This window comes from Myodes glareolus, chromosome 13, assembly GCF_982192425.1.
Source record: "Myodes glareolus chromosome 13, mMyoGla1.1, whole genome shotgun sequence".
Taxonomy (NCBI): Eukaryota; Metazoa; Chordata; class Mammalia; order Rodentia; family Cricetidae; genus Myodes; species Myodes glareolus.
Window position 1 is genome coordinate 73,998,996 of NC_142038.1, and position 9,650 is coordinate 74,008,645.

Sequence of the window (9,650 nt, forward strand, 5' to 3'; positions counted from 1 at the left end):
TAGAGAGACAGAGTTTGCAGACTTGCATAAAATAAAGGCTCTTTGCTTTCACATCTGGGATTTGATCTCCTTGTTGGTTTTTGTAGGACTTCACAAATCTGAGCATAAGAAAAGCAGGTTAATTTAAATTGTAAGAGTTAGAGGGACAAGCCTAAGCTAATGGCCAAGCTTTCATAATTAATAATAAGTCTCCGTATCATTATTTGCGGGCTGGTGGTTTCAACAAGAAAGTACTGTTGCATATCGGGTTCTTTCTGGACTTTCCCTGTTAGGAGCCATCAACATCGGTCCTTGGTGGGAAGTGGTCACTGAGACACCTGTGTCACAACCAGGGGAAAAGACAGGTGCACACAATTCCATATCTATTTAGTATGTCTTTTTAGAAACAGGGCCTCACCCTGGATGGAGGGGGGGAGGGCCTTGGACTTCCCACAGGGCAGGATACTCTGCCCTCTCTTAAGATTGGAGGGGGAGGGAGGAGGGTGAATGGGGGAGCGAAAAGGGAATGGGAGGAGGGGAGGAAGTGGACATTTTGAATGGAATATATATACAGGGCCTCGCTGGGGCGGTGGTGGCACTGCTTTAATCCCGGCACTTGGGAGGCAGAGGCAGGTGGAGCTCTGTGAGTTCGAGGTCAGCCTGGGCTACAAAGTAAGTTCCAGAACAGCCAAGGCTGTTACACAGAGAGACCCTGTCTCAAAAAAACAAAAAACAAAACAAACACGCATAAACAGGGAATCACTATGCAGTCCTGGGTGACTTGGAACTCACTATAGAGACCAGGCTGGTCTAAAATTCAGAGATCTGCCTGCTTCTGTTTCCAGAGTGCTGGGGTTAAGTGTGTTCCATTACACCTGGTCCAAATAATTTAGTATTTTAAAGCATACTAGCTGCTTTTGATTATTAAATACTTGGGTAAAGGTAAAACAAAACAAAACAAAATTCACCTTTTAAGTCTCCGTGTCTCCCAACACCTCATAGTTTGGATGATCTGAAGTTGACATTAATTATAAAGCTTTAATATGAGGCATTGGGATGGTTAATTTCTCCCAAGTCAACAATTTATCTGGATTTATCTGATGACATCTTACCTATTTCTCAATGTTCCAGGCCTTGATTACCTACAAATCTCCCCAAGGCCTCAGACCATAATCCCCTCCTTTTGATAAGACTTAAGAAAACTTTGGCATGTTCAAAGACACATTGGCATCAGGGCACATTCTCAAAACGTGCAACATATCAGGTGCATTCCGCAGTGTTTAAGGCAAAACACAAAGTAGGTAGTGGATTCTGAGGAGGCTCCTATTCTGGGAAGACTTGTAGGGATGCAGGAGGATGGAAAGTGGTAGGGAAGCATTCTACGGGGCTTGACTCAAACAAGGAATCCAAGGTGAGTCCTGGCTGAAGCCAATTCTGATGAAACCTCTCCTCCTCTCAAAGTCTCTGGTTCACTTTCCAGTCTGGGTCAGGCTAGCATGGAAACAGTATGGCCGTGAGTAGCTGCTCTCTGGTTCCTTTCCCATCTCTCCAAAGCTAAGCTTCTGGTTCTCTTATGTGATGCATCTCCATTCTAACATACATTGCTGAGAGGGGTTATAATGCTGTCATAGCCTTCACATGGAAGTTAAATGCTTGCCTGCTCATGTTCTCAGAGTGGAACATGAAGGAAAACATTTATCTGTTGAGTCTAGAGGGTGTATAACTGCCAGATGCTTCTCTAAATAGGGTGAGTTACAACTGAGGACAACAAGGTGACAATACTTATGGAATTTCTATGTCTGAAATGGCAACTGATAGCCATAAAAGACTATGTAAGTTTAAAGCTAAAATAAGAATCTACCACAAAGCTGCATTTCAAGTGTCTTATAGTTCCAAATGGCTAGTGGCTCCCGACACTAGCCATAGTGGACAAGACAGAACCACTCTGTCTCTGTGGAAAGTTTTGCAGAACAGTGATGTTCTAGAATAATGGATTCTATTACATTATCATTATGGGGTATTTCACCTGTCCCATAAGAAAAAAGACAAGACTGTATCTTTTCTTAGCTTTTTAAAAATATTTATTTTATTTTTTAAAGATTATATTTAGATGTGTGTCTGTGAAAATGTGAGGGAAAGTAACCACAAAGACAGAAGAGTCTCAGATGCCCTGGAGTTGGTATCACAGGTGGTTGTGAGCCACCTGACATGGGTGCTTGGAATGCAACTTGAATCCTCGGGAAGAGCGGTGGTGAGAATTTGGATGACAATATCCCCTGATGGCTCATATATTTGACTCCAGTTGTTGCTACTGTTTGGGGACATAGAGGAGGTATGATCTTGTCACTAAAGGCAGGCTTTAGGAGTGAAGACTCCCACCATTTCTGGTTATTCTTCCTGCTTCAGACTTGTGTTCCAGGATGAGAGTTCTCAGCTTGTCCTCGTCACTTGGCTGCTGCTTGCTGGCATGCAGACCAGAGTCCCCACCACCATGGCCCCTAACCCCCTGGAACCACAGCCCAAATTAAATCTTCTTTCCCTAAGTTGCCTTGGCCATGGCGTCTTATCACAGAAACAGCAAAGTGACTAACATAAGTAGTGAGCTCCTCCTTTCTTATTCTTTATACTACCAAAGAAACAAAAACAGCAACATCAAAACACTTGTAAAAACACAGTACAATTAGTAATTCTGTCAAGAACGGAATGCCTCATCCTGCCATGGGCTAGAGATCATTTTTCATTTACAAACTGAAGAAGGGACTTATAAGTGAGCAATCAATGAATTCAAGGCATTAACCCTCACAGTGAGAGTGAAGGTTCTCATGGAATCACGTGGGAAGTTATTTCAACAGTCACTTTTTATTTTCCCTGTGAAGATGTGTTGTAGACCGGTGTCCTCAGAACAGTCTTTACCACCCTCATCACAGTAGCTGTGACAACCTGCGGGAGACCCCCAGCAGGAGGAGATGGGGGCGTCAACCGACGCTCACCTGAGGCTCCAGACTCTCTTCGTATGCTTCCATCCCAGTTATTTGTGACTCTGCCCCAGCCACATGTAGTCTTAGATGTTGCTAGAGTATGTAGAAGGTGGATGGTTGCCCAAGTGGGATAGTCTACCTCCACAGCACAGGGGAAGTTGTTATCTATGCTGAGTTGAGACTTTTTAGTGATGTGGCCGCTTTGTGGTCATTCGCATTTCCCTAAGTAAGCCCCAACCTATAAGTCTAACTCACTGTTTCACCAAGTTGGACTCTGGTAGAATCATTACTTTGGTCTGATGTCAATGTCCTAGCTGCAGTGAATATGGTTAAGTCTCCCTATAAAATGTTTACATAATAAAATAGTCCGATATTTTTTCCTTCAAGTCCCAGGGTTTCATCTCAGCAAATATCACCGTGGTAGTTATCCTGGAATCTGCAGTGGAGACATTGCAGTAGTTAATGCCTGTTTTATTAGGAAAAGAATCAACCTGCAGAACGGGTTGCTTGTGTTCTCCAATGACATCACTTGTAAAGACCTGTGATATGTGGCAGACACATGCGATGGGTCACACTCAGTCTAATAAGGAATCTGCTTGTGACAGGCTTTCAGTACAAGTTTCTAGACCCGAATGAACGTCAAGACCTTCAGCCTTTTTAAAATGTAAAATGATGCTTGTTAATTCTTCACCGGAAACAAATACGTTTGTTAAATCCTTTTGCAAACCTTTAGAAGTTGAGATGTTAACAAGCTAGCTTTTGAGCTTATGTATAACTCTTTTTTAAAGATGAAATTATATGAGTTTGAACCTTCACTGTGTGGTAAGTCCTCTGGCTAGATGGGTCAGAGTGTGAAAAGGTATGCTCTTTACCAGAGATTATTTCTTGAGAAGAAGCACAGGGAATTTTGTAAAATCTTATTTCCATTCAATTTCTATGCATCTTTCACGCATCTCTAGTATGATGTAAATACTAGTTTTTACATCTGTATGAAGTGTGAGTTCAAAAAGAAGTAGGTGTGGCTAATTTATACTGCCAGGTAAGTTTACATGGGTCTAGTAGCAACCAAAATAAAAATTAAAGAAATAGCCCTGGATTTCAGGGTAATGTATCTGTTTATTAGGAGTCGTCACAGTATTAACCCACTGTTTTGCTCGGAGTCGATGCTGCCTCCCTCTGCATCGCCCAGGTCTGGTCCCCAGTTACTTTAGGAGAAAGGCGGGAGGAGAGCGGAGGCTCCGCCCCTGGGAGGAGGCGGCCAGTTAGGCTGGTCCGGCAGGAGGCGTGGTCTAGAGGGGCGTGGCCCAGCAGCAGGTCACGTGCCAGACCGGGCGCCAACAATTCTGGCGCGCGCGTTCCCAGGCCTTCCTGGCTCCGGAGGCGCGGTTTCTCAGCTTCCGCACGCTTCATTTTCGGGATCCCCGGGGCGTCCTCGTGAAAGCGGTCCGCGTGGGTGACGGCCGCCCGGTGGCACGGCCCGGCTTGTGTGGAGGCCGCCTCAGGAGCGGGCCCGCGAGCGCGCAGGTCAGTGTGGCTCGGGGTGGGGCGTGACGGGCCTCGGAGCCTCGGGATCTCGGTTGTGGGAGCCAGGACTGCGGGTGCGACACGCCGCGCAACTGCGAGCGACTTAGGAGCGCGTGTCCTAACTTGTAGTTTCCTTCCAGCCGGAGGATTGATTGACAATGGAAGTCACGCGTCGTGCGTGAGACCATTGTCCCGGACCGCCTCTACAAACCCCAACGACAGCAAAAGGCGATTTAGCAATCGAATGACCGCAGCTGCCCTGACTCTTAACCCGTGGCCCCAGAGATCTGCAGGAGGCATTGAATCGCGTTTTCCTGCTTGGAGTTGTCAGCTGTCCGGTGTTTTTAAGTAGGCAGCATTGTAAAATTGAATGGCTCAGCGTCTGCTAGTAAGTTAGACAAAGCTGATTGAATGCTGCCCAGTAGCTATTTGGTTTCTAAGGCTGCTTGATAATGGAATTGAACTAGCTTTGTATCAGTAAGGTCTTTGCTGAAGTCCTTCAGTTCTCTGTAAAAGACACATAGTGGATAGTTTGGAACAGACTCATTTCTTAGCTTTTGGAAATTGTTGACTATGTTGGAGGTCATCAGTGTTCACATGCTAACGCAGTGCTGCTTTTTTTTCTCCCTTGCACCATGGTTAATATAAATTCTAAGTTCCTCGGATGAAATTGTAAGCATCTGTAATTATGGAATAGCTACAAAGTCCACTTTCTTCCGATACTCTAATTTTAACTTGTCAGGTGAGCCCCACGTACAACCTACACAGAGAAAGATGTCACTAACACTTTCAAAGTTTATCCTTTTAGTTTCTCTCGGGCAGAGTAGCTCCCAGCGGTGTTTGGTAGCTGATAATCAAAATAAGAGTTAACTCCCAGAATTCAAGCAGCCTTATCGGAAATAGTTGTTCAGTGACACTTGTTAAGTGTTGATTGTATATCATCGGGGATGTGGTGGCAGTGTTTAATTCCTGTCTCTGGGGACTGCTCATTTTGCAGGTATTATTCAAGCAGTTTGCATACCTGTGAACAGCCAGGCAGGATTTCTCTAAAAAGTCCCCTTCTCCTGTATTCTCTTAAAGGGAAATGAGATGGTTCCAGAAGGAACCAGTCTGTGAAAGAATTGGTTGGTTCTTTTGGGGGGGGGGGGGTTCTATGATGCATTTTCCACTAAATTACAAACTTTCTCTTGTTGATTTGACTGAGAACTGTGTGATCATAGTATTTTTCAGTTAGAGCTCTGTTTTGGCAATTTTTGTTTTATTTTCAAGACGATATTATTCCCTGGTTGTCATTCTCCTGAGTGCTGGGATTGCAAGCCTGTACTACTTCACTGGACTTGGTGACGGTCTCTTACATGTTCACACAGTAAGAAGCTGACTTCATAAGTGCTCACAGAAAAAAAAAGTCAGTAAAAAGTAGAAGTCAACTAGTAACGTATGGAGGAGAGAGAATAAGATAGCCCTGTGTGTGAGAAGTGTGAAGGGCTAAGAACCTTGGCAGGTCTCTTAATCTGGGTCAGCTTCAGCCAGGATTTTGTTGATGGCATTGTAAATTCTTTGAGGTTCCTAGAAAGAGTACATAGGTTTTGCAGCGTAGTTATTGGCGTATGCCAGTTCATTAATGAAGTTTCAGAAAGGGCTGGGGAGATGGCTGAGTTGGTGAACTACTTAGTGTTGTGAGGACCTGGTCTTTCTGTAATCCCAGGGCTGCCACATTATGAGAGGAGGCAGAGGCAGGGGGATCCCTGGAAGTTTCTGTGACACCTACGCTATTAGCTGTTAGAGATGGTGACCAGGAGACCCCAAGTCAAGATAGAAGGCCAGGAGAGAGATTATATGACCTCACACATGTGCTGTGCACACAGACACATGAACATGCCACACATACCATGCACACAGCAATGAGAAACAGAAATGTCACATATTCTGCACAGGGTATATTTATGATTTTGGGTATCGTGTCTTTTATCTGAAATGGTCTTCGTGACTGAACTTGAAGTTTTTTCTCCCAAAACTGAACTGATGCTGACAGTGTGAATGGTCTGTGGGAAGCACTTGTGTAAGAAATAGATGATTTAGGTTACTCCATTGGCGTTTCCCATTCATTAGCCCGCAAGGAGGATATTATGACACATGAAAGCAGTCCATACCTACATGTCCCATCGTGTGCCATTGGAAAGCAAACCACAAGCGTGCTTTGTGTTTACTTCCCTTTAAAAGTGACTCACACTTCTAGTCCCGACCAGGAGCTGAGTTAGGGGATGTCCTGCACTCAGGAATGGCACGCTGTCCAGAGCAACTGCCAGACTCTTTCCCTCACAACTTCTCTTTAAAGAGAGATTTCTATAGTGTATAAACTGTGATGCATCAATATTATATGACTTTAATTTCATTTGCAAGATAATTGATTTTCAAGTATGAAATAAAGTGGGAGAAATTGAAATTCATCTTGTCTAAGGTTCAAAAATGTTTATTAAAAATAAGATTCCACCAACTTCCATGTTAGTATTGTCATTATTAAAATATTTGTCCAGTTTGAGACTCCTCTGTAGCTTCTGTAGACCAGCTGTTTTGAAACACTAGCTAAAAGTTTTAGACTCTGACTAGGTGGTGGTGGCAGAGAAACCCTGTCTCGAAAAACCAAAAACCAAACTAAAAGAACAACAACAAAACCCTAAAGTTTCAGAATCTTCAAGTTGAAATTGAAGTCGGGGGTGCAGGAAGCTTCCTCCTAGATAAAAAATAAGATGTAGCACATAAAGTTGAAACAGTGTTGTAAAGGAAGGCCTTATTTAATGTTCATCAAGCATTAAGTTTTTCAACCGGATTTATATGAAATGATAATTACCCAGTTATTAGGCAGAATTTTCTGTGTGGCATTAAGTGGACTCTGACTACACAGACCGGAGGTGATTCAAATGATAAGTGTTAAGAGGATCGTCTCCCGCCTGAGGGTTTGACATGGTGGCCTGTGGCCTGGGCATAGGCAGCTGTGCAGAAGAACGGTGCTTATCCTCGGGGCAGAGAGATTACCTGAGAGTTAGAGGAAAAAGTTTTCTGCATGAAAAGTTAAGCAGCTTTATCTTTAACTGGAAACACTAGAGAGCGCTCCCCAAACCGCTCTCACACCGCTGCTTTCCTTGAACTGCTAGGTTTTAGAAAGCCTAAAATCAGATTCCTCTCTTCAGTGTCCACATGGGAGCGATGACCAGAATCCGTGGCACTGGCCTGAAGTTTATGAGATAGATTGCATTATTTTATCCCGACATTGCAAGTTCTGGACTGTGGTTGTGGTTCTGCTATCATCCACTTGGCAAATAATTTAATTTCTTGTGTTTTGGCTTTTCAACCAGAAACTCACTGTTAGATTAGCTAGGAACCTCTTACCAGTGCCAGGTTTCTAAAACAAAAATGCATCTAGTTGTTTGGATCATTGCAAATGCCATAGTTGTAAAAACGTGTGTGCAAGAGTTATCAGTTGCTTGGGAACAAGTAATCAGAGCAAAAGTTCTGACCATTTCTATGCCTTTTACATAGTAATTTTTTAAAAAATAATTTATTCTTATTTTATGTATATTGCTGTTTTGCCTGCTTGCATGTCATTGTGAGGGTGTCAGATCTTAGAATTACAGACAGTTATTAGCTGCCATGTGGGTGCTGGGAATTGAACCTAGGTTCACTGGAAGAGCAGTCAGTGCTCTTAACTGCTGAGCCATCTCTCCAGCTCCTACATAGTTAAAGAACACAACATGGGGACACATCCCATTTAGCAGTGGCCACTTTGGAACGCAGAGTTAAGCAGTTATCTGAAATACCTTTTAAGGTTTAGTTTCTATGTATATTTGTTTATAACATTTAATTTTTTCCCATTAAAATTCTTAGACCATAATGTAGCTAAAGTACTATATTGGCATGTTGATATCCAATCATAAAATAAATATCTGCTTGTGATTTTTCTTTTCCTTTGTGATGCTGGGTGTTGGGTCCATGGAGGTGGGAGGGGGGGTCACGCAGATATGGGGACAGACCACCAAAGTCTAATAAACCAGAAGCAAACTTTATTCCAGGAAAAAAAATTAAAAATTAAAAAAATAAATCTCTATGGGGCACAAAAAGCTTACCAGCTAGCTGAGACCACAGCCAGAGATGTATTTGTAAGGCTGTGGCAAAGGCCAGTTTTTGAACTCCTTTTATAACAAACATAACTAGTGTTTGTATTTAGTTCATTGTTTTTCCCTGGCATTCCTTGAATGAAGTTGAGGCCATGACCACCTTAGTTTTCTAAGAACCACTGTGCATGCACATCTGGAAGCACAGCTGGACTGGTAGAGTTTTGAAGTCCCAGCTCCTCTCTGCATGTCTATTTGACTTTTGCTTTTGATTAACTAGTTGTAGATTTTGGGATTGGAAATGATTTTCCCCCAGAACTTGAGAATTTCTTAGCTACTCACTTTGCCTTGAAAAGTCAGCAATTCTGATTCCTACTCCTCTGTCATTGGAATCTTTCCTTTCCCAAAAGCTCAAGATTTTTTTTTTCCTGATGTGGACTTTGGAAACCTTTAAGCTCACCCTCAGAAATGTAGTTTCTTCCGACAAGGCCACACTGTTAGGATTCAGGCATTATGTCCCCCCCCCCCCCCCCCCCCCCCCCCCCCCCCCCCCCCCCCCCCCGTCTTCTGGCAGGGATGAACCTAGGCAATACCCTAGCCAGCCCAGGGTCCTATGGCTGCTGCCTTTCTTTGCAGGTGCAAAGGTTCCTTTAAGAGATAAGTTCCGTCCATTCCCAATCTCTCTTTCCCCACTGCTCTTCTGAGGAGTCAGGCAGGCAGGCAGGCCTCTCCCTCTCCTTCCCACTCCCTGTCCCCCACTCGTCTCAATAAACTTCACACTTACTCTGTCTGTATGGTGTATTTGTCGTTCACAGCCCTCACCCATCCTGGGCTCACCTGCCAGGGTCCCACTTGCACTGTATCATAACACACACCTCCTCCAGCAAGGCCACACCTTTTAACCCCTTCCTACACAGTTCCTGTAACTTTGGACTAACATTCAAACTTAAGAGGCTGTGGGGGACTGCTGCTGACTTGTGCTGTCCCTTTAAGAGACAAGCCCCACACACTCCCCCTAGGCAAGCGGATCTTCCTTCTGCTTCCAGCCTGCATGCTCTCT

The 9,650-nt window shown here is 43.9% G+C and overlaps 1 protein-coding gene across 4 annotated transcripts in view; it reads left to right on the forward strand.

Annotated features, from left to right (window-relative positions):
* The first annotated feature begins 4,338 nt into the window (after nucleotides 1-4,338).
* Osbpl1a (oxysterol binding protein like 1A) overlaps nucleotides 4,339-9,650 on the forward strand; it is a 177,718-nt gene continuing 172,406 nt past the window's right edge. For 2 of the 4 annotated variants that reach the window (XM_048447930.3, XM_048447932.3), the window contains exon 1: nucleotides 4,339-4,481. The gene's annotated coding sequence lies outside the window, so the exon portion shown is untranslated. The remainder of the gene's footprint in view (nucleotides 4,482-9,650) is intronic. The other 2 variants (XM_048447933.3, XM_048447934.3) reach the window with 1 other exon arrangement.